This window comes from Helianthus annuus, chromosome 17 (genome assembly GCF_002127325.2).
Source record: "Helianthus annuus cultivar XRQ/B chromosome 17, HanXRQr2.0-SUNRISE, whole genome shotgun sequence".
Lineage (NCBI taxonomy): Eukaryota > Viridiplantae > Streptophyta > Magnoliopsida > Asterales > Asteraceae > Helianthus > Helianthus annuus.
In genome coordinates this window covers 91729574-91739025 of record NC_035449.2, presented here as the reverse complement: position 1 = coordinate 91739025, position 9452 = coordinate 91729574, and the positions used below count along the sequence as shown (strand labels likewise).

General features: G+C 35.6%; 1 long non-coding RNA gene across 1 annotated transcript; it reads left to right on the top strand.

The window, feature by feature from the left end:
- The first annotated feature begins 3075 nt into the window (after nt 1-3075).
- Nucleotides 3076-5059, top strand: LOC110923280. Its single transcript, XR_004887352.1, has 8 exons — nt 3076-3122; nt 3500-3688; nt 3809-3906; nt 3979-4087; nt 4381-4455; nt 4569-4661; nt 4796-4865; nt 4982-5059. It is a non-coding gene; the product is annotated as an uncharacterized LOC110923280 (long non-coding RNA).
- Nucleotides 5060-9452: the final 4393 nt, after the last annotated feature.

Below are 9452 nucleotides of genomic sequence, written 5' to 3'. Positions count from 1 at the left end.
AGTTAAAATAAGAAAAACGAAATTTCAGAGATAACACAAGGAGCTTACGGTTCTTAAAGTGAGGAATAAGGGTACTCATTGGCGAAGCTTGACCCGAATGACGGGGCAGTAAAAAACGTATATACCAATTTTTTTTATAGAACAGGGGATCGAAAACGTATATACCCAAAAATTTATATACGAAAACTACATATATAACAATACTGAGCGAAAAGTTCGTGGGGTCGGGCGCCCCTCCACGCCCCTTCTATACTTCGCCACTGAGGGTACTCGGGGCACATAATAGTTTAAATGAATGTTTCTCACATCAACAAGTGATCTGGCTTGGTAAGCTTCCTTTCATGATAAACTGGTATATATGGTAAAACTTGTCACACCCCTAAAATACCACATGAGAAAACACCGCGGGACGTGTGACGCACCAGGATCTAAGCCACCAATCACATTGAACTATAGTATATATTTAAATAAAAACTTGCATTCATTATCATAAAGTGTTACAAAACATTAAATGTAATTCATTGTATACAGCGGAAGCATAACTCATTTGTTAAGTGTTTCATAAACCATGTGTACATAAACCATTAGGCTTGTATTGCGATTCCATGTATCTCGACCCATGACCACTCCAGTATCCCAGACAGCAAGTTCCAATGATTTAAACCTATAGACCTGCAAGCATGCAGACAAGTGTGTCAGACAATGCTGGTGAGTTCAAAGTTTGTTAACGCGTTTAATTACCAGTTACCAGATTTAAAACGTTTCACAAATTCGATGTTGTTAATCACACGCTTACCGCCGATGGCTCCAGATGATTTGCCCTAAACCCCAATGCCTCTATCAAGCAATGGTCATGATGGGGGTCATTAGTTCATCACCGACCTCCTCGGTGCGATGTGAGGGTGCCAAACCTAAGTAGCGCTACTAACTAATACCCCGTTGCCTCCCCGGAAACAATCGGTAGGAGGGACTTGAGTGATAGATACAGACGTGTATTAACCAACAACCCAGGTTTAACATTCCAGTCAAACCCAATTACCCAGCATTCCTCCCCGGAACGTTTACCAGATGTCCCTCCCCGGGACGCACGCTTGGAAAAAGAGCAGTGAACTCACCTTAGGGTGCACATCAATAAGTAAACAAGTATAAAGACTTATAGGTTCGGTAAGCCCTTATATAATATCATCCCATTACTAGACATCTAATCAAAAGGTCGTTGTACGGTTTCAAAGTATGACCTTAAATCTTCGGATTTGGGACCCGCTAAAAAAATAACAAAAATTAAATTACTATACAAGTAACACTAATACTACCTTTTTAATGATCCATACAAACATAATTTCATATATTACGTGTATATATATATATATATATATATATATATATATATATATATATAGGTTTAGGATCCTGTACAAAGTGCTTAATTTGTAAGAAGTGTAAGAAATATTCCTGGAATGACAAGTGTCCATCCTCTTAATTAATTCAAAAGGGTAGTTTTGTAATTGTACATTTTGTCATTTAATTCAAATATCAGCGAATTATATGGTAACCAGCGAATTATATGGTAACCGTCATCAATCTCCAAAAAATCAACGAATTTCTTCATACTTTATCATAAATAGATCTATAATCAGATTCATGGCGTGGTGTTTTAAAACAACTGGATAAATTGACTATGATGTTGGTCATGGTGTTTTATATAGAAGGTTGCTGGGGATTCCAGATAAAACACCATGACTTGAATCATGGCGTGGTGTTTTATCTGGTGACATTGTTCATGGCATAGTGTTTTAAACATCTGGAGACAAAACACCACGCCATGAACAATGTCTCCAGATAAAACACCACGGCATGAATAATGTCTCCAGATAAAACACCACACCATGAACAATGTCTCCAGATAAAACACCACGATATGAACAATGTCTCCAGATAAAACACCACGCCATGAATAATGTCTCATGATAAAACACCATGACTTGAATCATAGATGTTTTAAAACACCACACTATGAACAAGGTCCCCAGATAAAACACCATGACTTGAATCCTAGTCTTGGTGTTTTAAAATCTGGGAATGTTTTGTATTTATAAAACACTACGCCACGAACAATGTCTCCAGATAAAACACCACGCCATCAACAATGTCTCCAGATAAAACACCATGACTTGAATCTGCGATTACGTTTTAAAAATCTGGGAATGTTTTAAAGTATGAAGAAATTCGCTGATTTTTTTTGGAGATTGATGGCGGTTACATATAATTCGCTGACTTTTAGGAGTTTGATGGTTGTGTTTGAAACGGTTACCGTATTTGAAAGAATGGAAAAGACACTATTGCCCTTCAATTTTACAAAAGCCCCTTCTAATTAAAACACAATTTACATTTTAATACCCTTTTGATCTCAACCATTAGATCAAAGATCCAATGGTTTAAAACACTTCTTACACTTCTTACACTTTGGACACTTTTTACCATATCCCTACCCTATATATATATATATATATATATATAATTGCAATCTCAATTAACCATGAATTCTCATAACTCTACTATACACAGTATTCTAATCACTTAACAACCACCACCATTCCTGTACAAAAACATGATTCTCATAATCATTCCTATACATTATACATATCTATACTACTTTATAATACATATTAGAAGGACTTCTTAAAGTCCAAAAAAATTTCCTTAAAACACCCCTAAAGCATAATGTACAAGTCTTTTAAGCACCATAAAACATCACTTTCCACTTATACCCTTTGACACTTTTAAAGCATGGTGTACAAGTCTTATAAAGCACACCAACCTTTAAATCTAATTTTGAGCGGCGAATTTTTGTTCAAAATTTGAATGCCCGCTCATTCGCACTTCCCCATAGACTTTTCATTTCACATTTCACCCTCTGCTTTCTCTTCGATTTAGGGTTTCTTACTCATCCTGTCTTTCTTTCTCCCTCTCTCTCTACAAACCCATTTCAAAATTCAAACCCCCCTCAAACAAACCGATTTCAATTTTCACCACCCAGAAGAGATCTCCGGTGCGATCCAACGACGAACACTCTTCGTACAATCTCACCGGTGTAAACACATTCTTTTCATCAACAACTTCAGGTACTCTCTTCCTTGTTTCCGCTTCGTATTCTTCGTGTTTGGTGATCGTATCGAGGTGTTTACCTGAAGAAATAGCGATTAACGGAGCTGAATCGTTGATTCAGCGTATCGAAATAGTAGAACGATTCGTTATTTGCGCTTCTGCTGATTCCGCATCACGCATCTTCATTACTGTTGTTCTGTTACTTCTGTAATCATCGTTATACTTCATATATAGTCTTGATACTAGCTGATTACTTTATTTTTGTTCACGATTTTTGCTAATCTGTTGTTTAATTGAAGGTTTTGATAGTTTATTTGAGCACTTGAGCTGTTTGATTTCATGTTGTTGAAGGTTGATTTGAGCCCTAACAGGTGTTTGTTTCATCAATTTGCAGGCATCTGTTGAGCTACCTTTATTATCTTACAAAAGTTAAAGAGGAGAGACTGAACGTATTGGAAAAAGCGTGAGCAAAATCTGTAGAGGATTAAAGTGGGAGAGTGGGGAGCAGTTCATAAAAGCATTTTGTTTGAGGGGGGTTTTCAAAAAGATGATGATGAAAGCCATCTGAAAATGGCATGAGCACGTAAGTTCCATCATATTATTTCACATCAGTTGGTTTGCAATCTGACTCAAAATTAACGGCATAAGTGATTGTCTTTTACTACGATAATGTAATTATTGACCAAATCCTCTTTGTATTAAGTAGGAGCTTAATAACAAGCTACAGACAAGCAGATGGTTGTTTTGGTGAAGAGCTGTTTAGGCTCTAGAATTAAAATATAGCAAATTCTTGGCAATGGAGTGAGTATGATCTATTAACATTGTATATATGAATAAATCATAGGCTCTGTTTAAACTTTCTTCTGAATGCAGAAGTACTCTTTGATAAGTGATCTGAATGACAGAATATTACCAAAGCAGCACCACCTAAGGCTGGTGGGTAATGATTCAGAGGTAAAAAGCGTGAAGCGCGCAAAAGCAGGTATTTTGCAGCTTATTTACACAATGATTTTCTTTCTGTTGTGCCTCTTGGAATAAAGGAATATGGCATTATGATGCAGAGGTAAAATACACTTTTAAATGACCGTTTTTCAGTTTGACAGGATCCAGGTCGAAACCTGTTCTGACCTAACATGTCGCTCGACTCGACCCTCCTATTTGTACAATATGTTGGTTTTGTATGATTATTTGTGCAATATGTTGGGGTGTGGCATGAAATTAAACTGTTATAACTAATGTTTTAGACCTTATGAGCTGTATCCAATTTCATTGTAGGTTCTATTGGGAGAAGGCTACTACGCCGAAAGAATGTCCAAACAAACAGTTGAGATTCTGAAAAGAAGAGGAAAGGTTTTAGAGTCACAGATTGAATCGCTTAACGCTGTAATATTCTATTGGGAGAAGGCTACTACGCCGAAAGAATGTCCAAACAAACAGTTGAGATTTTGAAAAGAAGAGGAAAGGTTTTAGAGTCACAGATTGAATCGCTTAACGCTGTAATAAAGGATCTCAAGTTTGAGGCCTTGTTCTTTGATGAAACAGCTACCGAGGCTGCTGTAAGTTCTCATCTCTCTGCAGAAATGGCAACTTATGTAGAATATCATATATCTCTATATGGGTTATTGTATCTTTATATTTTGTTTTAAAAAAGATGACACAAAGTCTTAACTTCAAACGATGATTGAAACAGGAGGGTATTGTATAAATAAGAGAAGACTATGTTGAAGAAGCTTTTAATGAAGATAAGGCCACAAAAGCAGGTTCATATCTCGTATATTTGATATCTTCTTGGTTTGAAACAGATACAACGCTCATGGATATATGTCAGTAAATTGTCATTTCTTTTTGCATTTTGAAATTTTAAAATGAATTTCAGGCGAAGATGATTTTGCTCGTATTTTATCGCGGATTGCTGAAGAAGGTGAAGATAAAGAAGAAGCTGATGAGGCTGATATTGACCCTGAGTTTGGAAATTTAGAGGTAAGGTTTAGACTTATTAAATTTATACTACATCCGTTTACATAATTGCTATTTAATTTCTTTATTATAGATGTTTTAAAATTATTGAGATTAATGAACACTCAATAAACAAAAGATCTCTGCAAAATTATACTGCACAAGATGTGTCTAAGCCATTTAAGTTAAGCAGCTAATTTTTCTTATTCTCTTTGTCGACCTTGAATAATTTTATTTACCTTTTATCAGCTACTGAAAATCTCACAAAAAGATGTCTTTTATTATTTCGCAAATTTTTAAAGTTATTAAATATCTTGTTTACTTGAAACTTGCGGATCCAAGAGACGCTAGATATTCCTGTATACAGAGGTTAGTTTGCTGTTAACATATCCTTTAATTACGATTCTATTCACAGTTCACCATTAATTCAACGATATTTTCTATTTCATTGCCAATTTTGATTTAGATATATGACATTAAATGGTCATGAACTGTATAATGGTCTATTAGGAATTTGGGATCATGGATTTTTAAGGAATAGATAATTTCATCAGATGTAAATAAGTTGCAATGTTTGATTAGGCTCAGTTCGGCTTAAGCGTTGCGCTATGCATGATTTTCGTCCAATTTTTTTTTTTTGATAGAGTTGGTAAAATGGAAAGGTTGGGCAAACCGTAAATTGGGTTTTGACCAAATCACGTCATGCTCATACGGGTCGGGGTGGTTCTACCCCCAAATCTTAGTTAGCAACCACGTCTTAGTTGAGTATATAAAAAACATTTTTAAATTCAATATTTCATTTCTGGCAGTCTGTTCAAATTGAAAATTAGCTGTAATGACCACATGTGAAGTGATCTCTCTAAACCTAAACAACCATTTTCTCTATCGTTGTTTTCCTTGGGCCCATTTCTAACCCGCGTCCATGTTTTATGTTGGGTCCATTCCTGCTCCATCTGCTAAGTTCCGATTTGATTGTATTAAATTACTTGAATTAATAATTATACACTTAGTTATAGCACATAAAACTTAGTTGTTATTTTGTAGATAAAGTGTAGGAAGTGTGGAGGCAAATCACTACATGCAAAAGGGGCTGGTGATCTTAACAAACAAGAGAAGAGATATTACGAAGCGATACGTTTTGATTCGTTAAATGGACTGCATATATTCAAGTTGTTTAAAGGGTTACAAGTTTGATTCGATAAATGGATTGCAGATAAGTGTCCCTTTCTTCCAAAACTATTTTTGGTGTTACAAGTTTAGATTATGATGTTTTGCACTTGGCTTGGACTGCAAATACTCAAGTTGTTTAGATGGTTCTTTCATGTGGTGTTGATGGTTCAGGTTCAACTTTGAGATATCCTATGACCCACATGGCACATGGCATATGACCCGTGGTTCGTGGCCCGTTTCAGGTATCGTTTCAGTGCGTATGTTCTTTTATTGTGTGTATACGTATAAGGTAAATCACAAAAATAGTGGTTATGAAGTCATTTATTAGTTTTCACTATGCAGGCAATGTAAAAAATTAGAACGCTTTCCTTAGAAAGTAAGAAAAGGTTTTAAATTTAGTCAAATTACGTTTGTTATTGTTATATGCGATCTCTTCAAATTTGCATAGAATTGTGTGTAAATGTTACTAAATTAAACAAATTAAATATTTCATTTTTGAATTGGTACAACACGGTAGATTATTTAAATGTATGAATTGGGGGACCAATTAATTGGATATGGTAGTGCTTTTGACCTATTGAGTAATAAGCATCTTACAAGGAGTCAATAAGGGTTATTTTTTTTTTCTTCTTTTCTTTTTTAGGAGGATGGTTTTGATAAATTAAACGTGAGAATTGAGATTATGGCTGCAATAAACAGTTTAACCATAACAGTTTGGAATTGCAAATGACTAGCTGCAGAAACGAAGACGAATCCATAGACCATGATTTCACTTGTCTTACAGCCGCGAATGTTTGGCAGCACATCAGCTCCTGGCGCAAATCACTCAGATGCATTTCTTCTCCGTTAAAGATATATTTGATTATCATAAGCTCTTACCAGATCAAAGCAGCAAGAGACGGCTCATGCAAGTGGTTTTGTTGGTCTCTTGCTGGTATATTTGACGGGCCAGGAATAGGTGTATATTTTGGGGGAGATCAATTTTTGTAGTTACTTGTGGATTTGCAATCAGTCAAAGAAGTTGGGTCTAGATTGGACCAACTGGAAGTGTTTTGATGTGTAATTTTGTTTGTTAGCTGTAGTTGTTTTGCTTTGCATTAGGTTGGTTGCTAATGAAAGTCGTCGTTCGAAAAAAAAATTGTTTGGATAATGGCTGCCAAAAAACATGTGCAGGCTATTTTGAACAATAATCATTGAGCAAGTTGTTTTGAACCAACTGTTTGCGTAATCATCAATGGTGTTTTGGGTATTAAATGCAAGTTGATTACATCAAATGATAAAAGTGAAAGCATTGAAAATACATTGTAAAAAATGATTAAACTTCAATCGTTTTAGGTTGATGGGTTGCGGGTTGAAACGAGTATCAAGAGATGATCAATAAACCAACAAAAAACGAGTATCGTATTGCAAAGTGTCACCCTTAGAACTACTAACAAGTGTTGTGTTTTTCGTTGCATTGTGGATTTGGTTTTGGTTATGGCTTAAAACCGAACCGCCCTAAACTCACCAACCTAAGTGATATGCTTCCCGCCGCATCGCGCGGGTAAACGACTAGTATATATATATATATATATATATATATATATATATATATATATTATTAAGTACACCCCATTTTATGTCACCATGAAATCTAGCCCATGTGCATCCCCTCGCCAACATTTGAACTCATACACTGTTGCACTAAGAAATCATGACTACACATCGGACATTACATACCGGTACTCACATATCGGCATTCACTCATAGGATCAACTCCTACCCCTAACATAAACTTACAGTCACAAGCAAGATTCATACATAAACACCCCATTCAAGTATCATATAAATACTCATCACATATACATGCACAGTTACGGTTTTCCATTCACATATATATAAAAAAAACTCACACATGTTCAACATATATGATCATATTTCCCTCACATCTAATATACTCACAACAGTTCCGCATATGAACCTACTTCATACAAACATCTTAGTCGAAAGCGGACCGAAACTCTTTCACATACAACCCAATACATGCAATATACCAAGAAAATTAAGCATCGATCACCAACATAACATCATACTTTGCCGTTTTCATACACACATTCGTATCCCGACCTTTCGACAACTTTCGAGCGCGACCATAATCATTTACCATCTACACACATATATATATATATATATATTCATATACAATCTATTCTATCCCATCATATTACACATAGTAATCACAACAGTTCATTTATAAACCTATTTTCATGCAAGACTATAAGTCGTGGTCGAACCGAAACCGAAACAGCGAAACCTTAAATAAAACTACAGTGAGTTGTACTAACCGATTGTGTATCAACCTCGGGGACCCGACCTCCGTCAAACGCAACAAAGAAAGAAAAGAGATGCAGGGATGCCGCACGTTTTTCTTGTGTGTGTGGGTTAGGGTTTTGTTTTAGGGAGTTAGGATATAACATGCAAACATAAATAAGTTAAACAGAAGGGAGTTAGGGGCGGTTTGGGAATAATGAAATTTGGGCCGTAAGTATTTTAAGTGGGTATGATCACTTGGGCAGGGCTGATCGAAAGCCTATGATTGTTGTAGTACATACATATATTATGAGTTAAGTTCCCGTGAAAATAAAATAAACGTACAAAATGTACGAATTGAAAGAAAGTCAAAAAAAGTGGTGGTGACATTTTGGTAATTATCAGCAACTTTAAAATTACTCTAGTAGAGTAATTTCGAGCTTCTGTAGAGTAATTTTGTAAAAGTTCATGTAGAGTAATTTTGGTCGTGTAGGGTAATTATCAAAATTATAGGGTAATTATCAAAATTACACTACCCCCCACCCCCCAAAAACCTAAAAAAACCTAAACCACCCCCCCCCTAAAAAAAAACCTAAAAAAACCTAAAACACCCCCACCCCCAAAAACCTAAACACCCCCCCCCCCCTAAGTATTTTAAGTGGGTATGATCACTTGGGCAGGGCTGATCGAAAGCCTATTATTGTTGTAGTACATACATATATTATGAGTTAAGTTCCCGTGAAAATAAAATAAACGTACAAAACGTACGAATTGAAAGAAAGTAAAAAAATAGTGGCGGTGGCATTTTGGTAATTATCAGCAACTTCAAAATTACTCTAGTAGAGTAATTTTGAGCTTCTGTAGAGTAATTTTGTAAAAGTTCATGTAGAGTAATTTTGGTCGTGTAAGGTAATTATCAAAATTACACTAAC